The following is a 10,000-nucleotide window of genomic DNA, read 5'->3' as shown; positions in this document are numbered from 1 at the left end:
CAACAGTCTGTTGTTTTCAATGCTTGGAATAAAAATGTAAGTTACCGGGTCTGCAAATAAAAATAAGACCCTTTTTTTTTTTTTTTTTTTTTTTTTTTTTTTTTTTCCTCTCTGAAAAGGCATTATTGTTCCCTATTTCAAAATAAAATACATGAAAACATTTGTTTTGGAGGGAATAGAAAACTTTTATATTCTCTCTAAACATAAAGAATTATAATTCTCATCCAACTTTCATGTCTACAAAATTTACAATTCACAGATGCTTCAGATGTTACCAGATGATAGTGAATGACTAGAAGTATGTCCAATTGAATACTATCCCTCTTCCAAAAGTACTAACTAATCTTAGCTGCCCTTGTGATTTACAGCAACACTAATGGAAGCAGTTTAGCAACATGCTTTGGCAAGCATGTGCATGTGGACTAAGGAGAGAGCTACATCCTACACAGGAGGAAAAGTGTGCATCTACTGAAGGCATGAGGCATGTAAATCTGAAACACACACAAGCAGAATTAAAACACCTTGATCCCTGGATTTTCTTCTGTGTTTGCATTTTAAGAGTTTCTGGATACCCATGAGTGAGTATGTTGTACTGAGTATAAATCTGACAACAGTCAATTCCGAAAATATCACAGCATCACAGAATCACAGAATAGTCTAGGTTGGAAGAGACCTCCAAGATCACTGAGTCCAACCTCTGACCTAATGCTAACAAATCTTCCACTAAACCATATCCCTAAGCTCTACATCTAAACGTCTTTTAAAGACCTCCAGGGATGGTGACTCAACCACTTCCCTGGGCAGCCTATTCCAGTGACTAACAACCCGTTCAGTAAAGAAGTTCTTCCTAATATCCAACCTAAACCTCCCCTGGTGCAACTTTAGCCCATTCCCCCTTGTCCTGTCACCAGACACATGGGAGAATAGACCAAATGCCACCTCGCTACAGCCTCCCTTCAGGTACCTTTTTTATATTGTTAACAGGGCAATTCCTAAAATATATTGTCAACAGGACCCACAAAGGACCAAAATGTTTTTCATATCTAGGGTCACTTCTTCAACTGATACAAAATTTCCACCATAATTCAAGTCAGAGGTACAAATATAGTCTCATGAATCCATTTAGAACAGTGCCCTGTTTTGTGATAATACTGATTTTTATAGTATATTTGGAAGCCTCCCACTCCCTCCAGTTTCATTTTCACATGTAACACTTCTTTTTCCTCAGATGTTAGATTATCACCAGTATATTCTTAGAGGATAACTCAAATGACACTATTCCTGCTAACTCTAATAGACATAGCATCTCACCTGAAATTGGCACACCTGCTAGGTGTGCCTGTATTTTTTTTTGCCTGTATTTTTCTTTGTATATTTCTGTATTTTTATTTGCCTGTATTTTTCTTCCTTTCTGACCGAAAACTGACAGTAATCGAGGGCTACAGGATAGATATTCCACATTGCTGCTTTGCTAACTCTAACATGGAAGAAAGAATACTGATTTTATTTTCTTAGGACTTAGTGTTCTTTGAGCATTGTTTCTTGCTCTTCTGTTTTCAACTTGGTGGGCTCCTTTCCACAAACAGCCTGCAAGAGAGAGTCAAGGAAAACTGTGAGGCCACGAGGGAAATCAAATGGCGTAATTACAAATGACACAAACAGTAAATGAAAGTCTTTCCCTCCTCAGGCTCTTTACGTTTCGAAAGGCGCGGGTGACTGAAATGCTAGGATTAATTAAATACAACACCAGAGAATTCTGCACAAGTTAAGTAGATCTCTATCTCCCTCTTTTTCTTTCTTTCCCTCCTTAACTGTAAGAAAATTAAAGAGACTAGAAATGGGAGAATGTTTCTCTTTTCTATTACATCTGGTTGACAAAGGGTACATTTCTCTAGGCAAGCATGAAAATGGAGATGAAAGAGGACGTTTCTACCAAAAGCGAGACTTGATTATGATTAGGTAGGGGGTAGAGAATAAACCAAACCAGGAAAACTGCTGCCAACCTGTTATGTCTAATTGTCAAAATTCAATCAAATAGGAGAAAAATACACCGATGCTTTTCTCTAATCAGGGTGTGCGGTAGTTAGCAGATGAGAGAAGACCACACAATAATGCTCATCTGGCTAGAACAACCAGTTTCTCTTTCACTGTGGGTGAACTTGTGAACCACGACTCCTTCCTTGCCAGTGCACAGGACAGAAGAAATCCTCGTTGATATACTGCAACAGTGGGCAGGTAAGACGGCTGAACTTTGAAGATATGCCACTGTCACAGACAAAAACCTTGTTTCTTAAACATTATCTTGAGAAAGCGCATGAGTCTCTTTGGTTTGCCAGCCCCAGGCTCTTTGCAAATAGCAAGTTGGCTACCACATTTTGCATAAATGGGACAAAAAGGCAGATCTGCTCTTCATACAAAAGTCAGCTGGGCTTTGTTTACCACATGTTCTTTTGTTACTCGAAGCTTTCATCACTTGCACTGGAATAATGAAGGACACGCAAACTACAGCATAACCTTACCAATCTATTCTCAAGAAGAGCTCAAATGTCAAGCCCCCAGCTGTCTCTCAGAGAAAATGCATGCAGAGAGGGATATGAATTATCATTTTAGAGATGCTGTGGAGACGCCTAAATTCTAACATTTTAAAATTAAAACATCTGTTAAAAATGTGACAAAAGAACCAGATCTACAGGCAGGTTTGTAATTCCAAGTGACTGTGATAAGGCTATTTGAACAATGCCCCTTCTGATGGTTAGGTTTTAATTTTGTCAGGAACAGATGGTAGCTGTGCCAAATCACTGTTGCAAGATAAAATGAAAAAACTATGTCAAGGAACATCTTATGTTTTATCGTATTTGCTAATAATGCAAATTTATTTGGAGATCTGGGCATTTAAAAAACTTTAGGAATAGGAGCACATATGGATTTCCAAAGTACTGTGGTCCTCAATCATCATGGCTTCATTGGTTAAAACCCAACACATACTGCTCTTTGGATTAAATATCACTGTAAACTGAGCCAGATAAATCAGAACTCTTCATCAAACTACAACAGACCCACAGGAGCAGGACCCTGCCCTGCAATATCGTTCCTCAGCAGTATAGAATTTCAGTGGCATAATGGCATAACTTCTCTGTAACAGATATGTATATATGATATATATATATATATATGTATGTGTGTATATGTGTTTTCCAAGGGCCAATGCAGCCAGTAAGCTTGAATAACTTTTCTTACCTGGATTAGTCATGTACGTAATTCTCTGGGATACTAGAGAACTAGGCCAGCCACGTGTATCATTTAGAAAAAATGGTGTTAAGACTTTGTAGTTTTGTCATGGGCACTTGGTATCTAGAAAAAACAGAGCACCTAGTCAAACATAATTCTTGCTATAGGAGGAAGTTAATTAGCTTTTATGCTCCAAGCTTCTCTTCAAATCCAAGGAACAGACTTCAAAAAGAGGACTCTGAAGTTTTGTTCTCCTCTTTTTCAGTGATTACTCTATGGCATAGATTCACTCTGTCCAGGACAAGGCATGTGCTTTGTAGCAGCTGAAAGCACATAAGGTGTCTGCAGCCAGAACAGGTTCTGATGAAACACCAGTTATGATCAGAGCTGACAGGAGCTAGACTTCTTTATCTTCCCCATGGAAAAATTTGCATATCTGAAGTGGATTTTGTTCCAAAATAGAACGCATTTGGGCAAAAATAAAATAAAATATTTTAATTTTTTATTATTATTTATAAGACAATCTGAAACATTCTGAGCAGCTGAAGAGCCAGACAAGGCCAGAGGCCTGGCAGTCATTAATGGAGGGTGAGCAAGCACAGAGAAGTCTAACAGAGCAATGTTACAAGCATGAAAAGAGAATTTTAGTGGAAAAGTCACTTATGTCTCAGTGAGTAAATAGTCAGAAAAAATAAGCCTACTGTGATTAAACCTTAACTTCACTTTGACTGATCAAGGCAAAGTGCCTTGATGACATACATGTGATAAAAAACAAGTTCCAACTCATAAGCAGAATGATAGCAGCAGAAGGAAAGCACAGTGTTATGTGCTGGATATTGGTATGTAATGCACCTTAAAAAATTTTTCAAAATATAAGTGTATGAGGAACACCAAGAAGCCTGTTTGAAACTCATTTTTCATATATGCTAATGTCTGAAGTCAGGGGCTGATGGAAAATTGAGGTCAGTCTTTTCACCCCAGCTAAAATCTACATACCTATATACCTATATTTCAGAAGGAAAACAACAGGAATGAAAATGATAGCTAAAATGCCAGGTTTTTGTGAACGGTAAATATCTGAGCATAAACAAAGCTGCACTGATTTATACTGCTGACTCTTGCTCATAAATACTCCTGACTTGAAAGACTCTTCATGTAAGAATGCCTAACAACTCCCCCCTTCCTCTCTGCAACACAAAACTGGCAGGAAATTCCAGCTTCCCAAGAAGTCAAAATCCTGAAATAAAAGCTACCATTCAGAAGAAGCTGCATGAGGAAACCAAGGTGAAGTCTGGCAGCTAAGCAATATCTACACCCTACAACCTTTCTGATATATCTTGGTCAAATTTTGGCCTAGGATAATGGAAATGCACAACTGTGTTTATGATATATTACATTAAAATTAAACATATAAAAGTTTTTGGTGAGAAGTAGTGGTTTGATTCTAATTTTGTACTGGATTCTATGGTACCATGACACTAGCAGAGGCATTTTTGATGCAGGGAGTCAGATGAGGATAACACTGTGTTTGATAAAAATAATAATAATTTAAAAAAATCCAACATATTTAATATATACTTTTTTTTTTCTTTTTTCTTTTTTCTTTATTTTTTCTTTTTTAAAAGCCTGACTTACACAAGATAAGGTAGATATTCCAATGATTTATGAACAGTCACACAGCAAAGGCTGGAAAGAAAGCCCTTGAATAACAAACCTGCAGGTAATCCTGAACCCTACCACTTTTTACAGGCTGTTCAACTACCAGTACTACCCTGGCCATTTTTATAATAGTAGGCTATTTATTTCAATTCTTTTCCTACAGAAAACACTATTCCAAGTGATAGGCACAGTAATGCATTCTTCTGGAGAATAAATCATTTAAAACACTCTTCAAGATATGAAGCTTGAATGGGTCCATAAATGAACTGCTAGCTGGGGAGAAGTCTAAGAAGATGTTTTCAGGTCCTTTTAAGTTAAAATAAAAAATTGTGTGCTGTCACCATTGAATTTATGACCAGAGATTTCAGTATCCTAAACTCTTTCAGTTTCACTCTGCAGAGGATTTTTCCCAAAAGAATGTAAGTCTATGACAGTGATAATTCCAGATGACAAAGGTATCAACCTCATATAATGGCACTACAAATTCATCCATGGTGTGTCTAAACCCTTATTCACATGCTCATCTTCACGTTTATTCTTAACTAGCCAGATAAGTAACCACTCTTGTTTATTCATCACGTTTAGTTTTTCAGCCCATTCAGCTCTAAAATAACAAACAATATTTTGTGTGTTTATGTTTTCCCATATACTTTTCCGAAAGTATAACCTACCTCAGCTTCTTGCTGCCTCTGTCTACACAACTTTTAATGTACTTCCCATGCTGCTCCAAAAATAAATCAATGAAAATATAGAGAGTAATATATCAGATGTAAACAAAGATAGATATTCTTGACTTTCTCATCAATAACACAGCTTTCTCGTTCATGTGTTGAGTGGCTAGTAATTAACGATAAGGTGTTAGTGGAAAAAAAAAATATATATATATATATATATATAATTAAGGTCCTTACTGAATGTCTCCAAAACAACAGATAACATTTTTTGACATCTTGTCAGACAAAAAGATCTCAGCAATGTGCATTATTTTTACACTGTTCTTGTCAGCTGCACCACTGTTGTGAGATGGGGTTGAGGAAAGGCTTTCCTAAGTCAAAATATAGAATTTTAAGTAAAACTGTCAAGGCTAAAAATTGCTTTCTCAGGATGATTTACTCCATTAATTCAGTCACACATTAACTCATGCTACCATCGTTAATTGCATTTTTTTTCCCCTTAAAAATACTAATCAAATTTAAATTTCTTAAAATGACTAAAAGCAAATCATGCTTTATCATGATTCACCTTATTAGTATGAACAAATTTAAATAGGATTTAAAACAAAAGTCAAATATTCCAGACATTTCATAATAGAAAATCAAAATGCATTAATGAAAGGGGAAATTGCATTTCTAGTTTTCAGAAGAAGTCCTAAAGGAGACTTAGCTGAATTTTATCTGGACCTTTGGAAACCCTTTCACATGGCCTATCATAAGAGGCTAGTGATAAGAACTGTGTAGGCACAAGGTGAAAGGCAAAGCACAGCTACAGCCAGGACTTCCCTGCAAGATGGAGAAACAAGAACATCTGCGGCCACAAGAGATAAGCACAGTCCCTGAGAGCTTTGTGCTGGAAGAGTCAGGCAGAAGATAAAATAAAGAGATTTACCTAGTTAAGTCTAGTGATGTCTGCAAATGATTTTGGAATGCCCTCACGCATGTGCAGTAAAAGGCGTGCTGGGATGCATTATCTGAACTACAAGCAAACCTCACTGATAAGTTTCAAGACACAGGTCAGAGATCAATTCTCTCCAGATCTCCCTTTCTCCACATAGGAAATACCTCCACAACACTAGCCCTTTACTTATTTGTGAGCTCTAAAAAGCTACCAGGACTAAACCTGAGCATGCACACCACACACAAAAGAAGGTTACATTTTGGCAGTCATCTTCATGGTACATTTGGGCTATCACAAACAGTTCTAACTTGATTCTCTCTCACCCAGCGATGTAAGGTATTTATATTTCCCTTTTTGTTGGTCTAGATAACTTGCTTATTTGGGCCAACTATTTTTCCAGTTCTTGGCTCCAGCTTTCCCCTTAGCAAGTATTGTAATGTTCAGCAAAAGGAATCCAGCTGGTTGAATGAAGACTTTACATAAATTAAATGGGAAACTTGCAGTATGCCAGTTTTTCATCTAAACAACACGTGCATTGAAGTCTGGATAACAAAAGAGCCTATGATTTCAAGATTTCATTTGTAGGCACTTCTGACAAAAGACCCTGCAAAATGTTAACAGATCTACATCTATTTTATGTCGAAGTTGCCTAAGGCAGTATAAGTCTAAAACAAGGGACATCCGAGTTATCGAGCAGTATGCTGGACTTTTATACTTTTGCCACTAAAATAAACCAAGTTAAAAACTATAAGCATTTATCACCTTTACTTTAGGCTGAGTTTTCTGCCTACTGCACTTCTGAAGCCAAAGCTTCTTGAGCTTAGGAAATTTCTTTCATGTAAATACATCCTTCTTTGGGCAATAAACACTTACTGGCATAAAAGAGCCAGAACAAAGATGATAATTTCATCCATTTTAACCAGTTGAAGTTTTGCCCCAAAATTTTCAGCCACGTGAGACAATGAAATATCTCATCTGGGAAGTTCTTGATATTTTGTACAATACATAAAAACCCAAGTGGTAATTTGTAAAAAATGTTCCCTGAACAGAAAATTAATTTCATCTCCTCTTGCTGTTTTAGATAAAACGTAATAACAGCTTAATGAGGGCTTTATTTATTTTTATTTTTATTTTTTATGTTGCTGTTTGTTTGTTTCTGTTTTCTTGGGACATTATTGCCTTTATTTTCTTTCTTTCTTTCTCTCTCTCTTTTTTTCTCTCTTTTTTTTTTTCTCTTTTTTTTTTTTTTTTTTTCTTATTTTAAAAAAAAAAAAAAGGTAAAAAAAAATTGCATTATTTCATCTCTGTTTTGATTGTGTATCTGAAATACTGTGTTTAACCGGAAAATATTCTAAAATTAGATTTCAGAAAGTTAAAAATAACCTTTTTTGTCTTCAGGAGGGACATTCAACAGACTGAAAATGAATTAGAGGCTTAAATCCCACTCAAAATTAATATAAAGTAGTCCAAGTAATGTGTGTATTTTGGCTTTGAACATTCCTGCAATATTAAAAACCAATATACCATTTCTTGTTACTGTAATACAGTAGAAATACAGACAGGTGAGCTAGTAGGAATGGTCATGCTGACTTCCAAGAGACCAGCTCAGATCTTAGATTTCTCAGAAGACAGAAGATTGGTTTTGATCTTCAGTAAAATATCCATGATTTTTAAATTGCATTCACAGATTGTGAAGAATCGTTCCAGTGCCACAATCCAAAAACCCAATTCCACTCTGTGGTATCCGCAGTGGGAGGTGCCCTTATTTGTAGTTGGTTGGAATTAGTCGAGACAAACAAATTAAGCTTGTCCTTTCTTATCCACATTCAAACATTAACAGTCCCATTTCAGCTGGTAGGAAGTGTACACCATCACTTTAGAAATATGGAGTAAAATCCTGAACTGACAGAGGGATAGGCATTTTCATGGAAAAAATCAGGGTTTCACCCAAAATGTGTCTCATCTGTCAATGTCTCTGTTTTCCAAAGGTACTTATTATTTGGAATTTTCTATGACATTTCTTCCTGCCTCTCAGCTGCCCACATGTATTTCAAACAGTTCACAGTCTTTGGTACTAGATAAGCCTGCTGGGAGCTAATTATGAACAGTGAGATAATACAAAGGGTATTTTGTTCTGATTCATTCAGCATGCAAATACTTTGTGGTACAAATGTCATCGTGGGTGAGAACTGGAATTTTTTTTTCTTCCATGAATTCTCTGTTGGTGAATTTTGGGCTAGGTAATCCAAGAACAAATGGTACAGTATCATGATTGGAACAAAGTCAGCAAAAATGAGGAAAAATATGTTTCCAGTATTGGGCTGGCTCTTCTACTCTAAGGATGAAACATTTCAGGTTTTTGTATGTAACTAAGCTGAATGTGACACTCTATTGCTTTGGTTAACCCTCGTGGCATTATCCCTGCTGGTTGTTAGCCACATACTGTTATCTTCTACAGGTTTCAATACAAATCTGACAGAATTAGCCAATTTACTTCTATGGAGAATATGATCCTTAATTTCTTAAAGGCCCAAATGGCCACTAAAATGGGGAAGAATTATTTCCAGACCTTTGTATGTCTCTTGGACTCAATATGCTTGGTACCAATGTACTTTCCAGTTCTTGGAACACCCAACACTTGTATTTGCATGACAAGAAGCTACCTTGGCAACTTGCCTCTGTTTCCCAATACCATACCTCCCTTAGCACTATATTTCTGGCAAGTGTTTTTAGTGAGAAAGACTCGCTGGGCAGGAGAGGCTGTCAAGGAAGGAGACAGAATAACTGGAGAAAAAAATGAGGCAAAGCAGATAATCACAAGACAGCAGTAGAATTATCTCCCAAGATAATTGCTAACTCTTTCATTCTCTTTTTGAGAGTCAGAGGTGAATTGTTATCAACATCAGTAGCATGAGTAAGCTCCAAGCACCTCGAGGACATCAGTTCCAAACAGTTAAGGCATTACTTAAAGTTTCAGTATTCCTATAGAGAAAGACTGACAATGTCTGAAAAAAAAATAAAAAAAAAAATAAATCCCCAACACTCAATTATGTGTCACAGTATCACTGGCTTTAATTTCTATTTCTTTAGGGTAAGCATATCAGTATGACACGGATTTCCTATTTACCTGCTTCTGAAAGGTGTAACACAGCAAAGATGGATAGGTACTTTTTATTTTTCGTTACAGGAAGTGTTGATTGGCAACATTTGTACTCATTAGAGCATTTGCTCTCATTATAAACTGTCTTACTAAGCAGAATACAGAAAACCCGTATATGTCATCTTTCCCATTCTCAGCTGTCAGTGTGCAGAGACACTGGGCTTGGAAGAGAGTCAACTGTAAACATTAACTGTTACAGCGATATGCATAGCCTTGAAATTTCTGCAGGATAAAGGAAATAATTATTTATTTTTACTCCAGGCTTATTACAGAAAATTGATTCTTTCCTCAGTTTATCCAGGTTAAGATACAGTCTTCAGAGAAAGGCAGATGTGTGGA

The 10,000-nt window shown here is 36.5% G+C and overlaps 1 long non-coding RNA gene across 1 annotated transcript in view; it reads right to left on the bottom strand.

Annotated features, from left to right (window-relative positions):
• LOC118156596 overlaps nucleotides 1–10,000 on the bottom strand; it is a 21,230-nt gene that overhangs the window by 193 nt on the left and 11,037 nt on the right. The window contains exon 2 of the long non-coding RNA XR_004746326.1: nucleotides 1–50. This exon is cut by the window's left edge and continues 193 nt beyond it. This is a non-coding gene — a long non-coding RNA (uncharacterized LOC118156596). The remainder of the gene's footprint in view (nucleotides 51–10,000) is intronic.

The sequence above is a fragment of the Oxyura jamaicensis genome, chromosome Z, assembly GCF_011077185.1.
Source record: "Oxyura jamaicensis isolate SHBP4307 breed ruddy duck chromosome Z, BPBGC_Ojam_1.0, whole genome shotgun sequence".
NCBI lineage: Eukaryota > Metazoa > Chordata > Aves > Anseriformes > Anatidae > Oxyura > Oxyura jamaicensis.
Note: the sequence above shows the minus strand (reverse complement) of the source record. Positions and strands in the feature narration are given on the sequence as shown.